The sequence below is a fragment of the Cupressus sempervirens genome, chromosome 3 (assembly GCF_028749045.1).
Source record: "Cupressus sempervirens isolate cs-2001-9-10 chromosome 3, ASM2874904v1, whole genome shotgun sequence".
NCBI classification, from domain to species: Eukaryota; Viridiplantae; Streptophyta; class Pinopsida; order Cupressales; family Cupressaceae; genus Cupressus; species Cupressus sempervirens.
Genome location: NC_143120.1, coordinates 605,363,263 through 605,367,632, shown reverse-complemented (window position 1 = coordinate 605,367,632; position 4,370 = coordinate 605,363,263).

Sequence of the window (4,370 nt, the reverse complement as noted above, 5' to 3'; positions counted from 1 at the left end):
GGACTCTAAGTTACAACTGCCAATATGGGCTGACAGAGTGACTATAAAGAAGGCCATTGGAGTAACCCCATTTGATCTAGTATATGGAATTTAGGCAAGGATGCCTCAGAATAACCTAGTAGGACTCTATAATTACATCTAGTTGTATGATGAAGATATTATAGATGATATGCAAGAAAGGTTGGATGAGCTTGTAGGGTTACTAGAAACTAGAAAAGAAGCTTCTCTTAGGAATCAAAAACTACAACTAGAAGTTAAGACATTATATGATAAGAGGACAGTGAGTAAAAAATTCCAAGATGGAGATTTAGTCCTTATGTGGAATGCCAAAATTGAAGATAAAGGAAAACATGTTAAGTTTGACCCTATCCAGCTAGGCCCCTATTTGACTGAAAATACATGGGGAGAAGATTCATATGTTCTCAAGGATTTATCAGACAACATTCTAGAACTACCAATTCATGGATAGTTCTTGAAGAGGTATTTATGTTGAAATACTTGTTTCTTCCATGAACAGTAGTTTAGGGTTTCTTCTTTGTTTTGTAAATTCTTTGCCTTTGTTAAGTTTCCTGTGTATAGTTTTCCTATGTTTAGTGTTCTCTTAGTAGTGGTTAGTTTGTAGGGAGTCTGGTTGGTCTGCTTCTCCCAGAAACTTTTAGCCCTCATTTGAATCTGCATAATTCGATGTCCCTAGGTAGAGCCATTGTTGGTCTGATTTTTTGCAAGATGAAATTTCCCTAACATAAGTACTAAAAAATTAGATTGAATCCATCATTAGTGAATAGGGTTTCTTGTTTAATCTTCCAGAATTTTGCTTTTGAAAAACCCTGTTAAACCCTATGTCTCATTTCTTTTAAAGTCTTGGGCATGAAATCTTTTTAAACTTTGGCGAATATTCTTTTTTCAAAAATTTGTGCCCCCAAGCAATCTTATTCTCTTATGTCTCTCACTATTTGATTCTGATGAGATCTATAGCAATCGCTACTTCGCTATGGTGAGTTGTACACTTCTTATGTATAGAGAGGTAGCAAATGCCACGAAACTAAAGAATGGTGCTGTAAAATGGAGATACAGTAGTCAAAAAATGTGTTGCAACCAAGGTTTTAGTCACGTGAATTTTGTCAGAGCTATTAGAGTAGGAAAAGGAACTCAGTAAAAGGTGGGTAGAAGATATCACCAAAATATTGATTTTTTTGATGATTCACTACTTTGCTATCAAAAAAGCTAAGCATCTCACCATTAGAGACATAGCGAGTAGCTGAGAAATGTATTACACGATGGTCTCCAAAATTCTCGATGATCGTAAAATTTTCCAAGTGGCATGGTGAGTAATAACTATTATTATCAAAAGCATTTAATAAGGATGATGGTGACTTGACTTGCTTTTATTCTTCCAGTGCCAAGTTTTTGTTAAGACACCGAAGCTCACTACCTCGCTATCAAAAAATTTAGGCATCTCACCATTAGTGACATAGCAAGTTTCCATGAAATGAACATATGGTGGGACCCAAGCAACGTGGAAAGGTGACTAGGATTAAAGTATGGTTTTATTATGCCAGTTGTGCAGGATTTCCCACGTCATCAATATCTTGGACCCATGCCCCATTCATAAAACACATGAGGTATTGTGATCATTAGATCAAGATGGGATCAATGATTCTCACTATCTTTCTATAGAAAGATGTGTGTTGTTTACTCTATGCGACATAGCGAATATGGGACTCACCACAGCTTAAAGGATTCATACAGTTTCCATGCCCTCGGATCAACTTCCAATCTACGACCATCGCTATCTCACTATGAACAGTTGCATGAAGATTATGTATAGCAAGATAGCAAATAAGGGACCCACCATATTTATCATAAGATTTGTATCAAATATTTTCCATGTGATTAAAGTAGAATCAATGGTTCTCACTACTTTGCTATGGCAAGGTGCTCGTTCTTTATGTATAGTGAGGTAGTGACCTATCGACACATGTCCTCAATTGCTAGTGGGTCCAAAAGAAAATGCTATCAAGGAAGGAGCTATATACGTGGTCAATTCTCATTGGATTGACTAGTCAACTTGTCAAGTGGAATGCTAGTCATCTTTTTTTGCACCCCTTGATCGTAGGATTTTTTAAAAAGATCGACGGTGTAGATTTAAACACAAAAGGTGGTGCCACTCTATGTATTAATGAGATATGAAAGCTTCGCATGTGAAAAAAAAATAGAGTATAACACAAGATTTTCTCTGTTCCACCTTATGAAAACAAAGATTTCAAGCCTTTTCTGTGCAAAAGCAATTACAAAGAAGATCGTGTTGAATTTGGCTAGATTGTGAAGTAGCTTGTTTGTGGAGAAATTGTAGAAATATAGAAAGGCATAAGAAAGAATTTCAAGTAAGTAACTATACTGTAATTTTTGTTGTGCTCTAGTCCTGCAATATATAGTCAAAAAATGCCTCCAATGAACTCAGTAAATCCTAGGTTGTGGATAGTAGAGGGATTTCTTAATGAAGGTAATTGGGTCTGGGATGCTAATACCTCACAAATTGGTTTAAATTTGTTCAAAAGATGGCTTGCGAAGAGGAAGTTGTTTGCCCCACATGCCATTATATGGAATTTTGATCAAGGAAAACTAATAGTCCCAAGTGTTTTTATGGATTATGATCTCCTTAAGATTGTGGCAAAGAGTTGTGATCAAGCCACTAAGGTAGTGAGAAGAGCAAAGGGTGAATTTGGCAAAATTAGAACCTTGCTAGCAATAACATCATTCTCTAAAGAATTTTTCAAGAAAGCATACTTCAATGCCAAGGCAGTAGAGATATATAGGACCATGTCTAGAGTTTTTGGAGAGGGTGAAAAAGATTTTATACCCATGAGTTTCATGTGTATGGTTACTCATACTTTTTGTTAATGCACATCTTTCTATTTAAGGGGGTGACATATTTTGGTAGAGGAATGGTTTTGAATACAGATATGAATGGGGAAGCAAAAACCGCCCATTTTGTTATATTTGACAGCCACATTACCTCCAAGCTTAGATGCTTCATATTAAGTGATGATCCCATAACCCTAGGATGCTGATATAACCAAGGAAGAGTGAAAGGTAAAAGTGACTCTTAGAGTACAATATAATGATGGTAAAACCCACGGATGGAGATTAACTTGCAATCATCAGAAAAAACTTCATCATTGGCTAGCTTGGTAGTTACATACATGGAGGAATCAAAATAGTAACCAAATCAACCACATCAGAGGATGTAACAGAAGGTGACCCACCAAAAGGAATGTTTGATTTAGAAATCTTTTTGTACATTTTTGTCATTTTGTGATAGGTGTATGTAAATATCTCTTGTAAAAGACACCTGTCAATTCTCTTAGCCTGAAGCTTGTTGCATCTCACATTATATAAGTGAGATTCAAGGGCTAGAGAAGGGTCTGATTTCTAATGCTTTTAGTCATATACTTAGTTTGTTTTCGGTCTAGTAATTTGAGCAAGTTTTATGATGTATCTTCTCTGCAAGTTTTCTAAGAATACATTAATATAGAATGATCTCTATGTTTCTTTCTAAGGTCATTCTAAGTTTACTGCAAGTGTATACAATTTTCAAAGAAAATGAATACAAATTATGAGTTGTCCCCATATTAGTTCTTTCTGAATTTTGTCTCCTTTTATTTACTTAGTTATCTTGATGTTGTGTGAGTAAAAGCTTGTGCAATTGAATGCAATCCATTTAGGTTGTATATCTTTTCATCACTGCTATTAGTTCAATGAATTAATTAAAAGCTTTGATGAATTTGATAATATTGCTATAGTAATGGGGAGGATGTTTTGAATGATAAAGTCTAGTAAGAATTGTTGATGATATTTGTTGTAAGGCAAAAAATCAGATCTATGGAATTGCAGTAAACTTTGAACCCTAATGGATTAGGCACTAGTCAAATTGATTCAGTTGGAAGAGAAATAGATCATAGATGGGTATCAAATGAAAAATTATAATTAATTTTTCTTTTATTTCCTAAAGATCTTCAAAGTTGGTCAATACTTATTTACATGGAATATTTTCACCTTAGTTAGCCACTATTGTTGAGACTACATGCAAATCTATAGAAGAATTTATGACCAAATCTGCTATATGGGATGTATTCTATTCAAAAGTGTCACAAATAGTTATGTGTTTGAGACTTCAAGATGAAAATCAAAATGAAACTAATGTAGTTCTTGCACAACAACAGTCAACTTGAGTCATCCCTTAGGTATTCCCACCCTAGTTTTGTAGAGCCTAAAGTGAAGGAAACCATTTTTGATTTTTTTGATATTGGGTGTAGATCGTTTGCATATGTAATTGAAAATAGGAAGTGGCTAATCCTTAAGTTGCATAA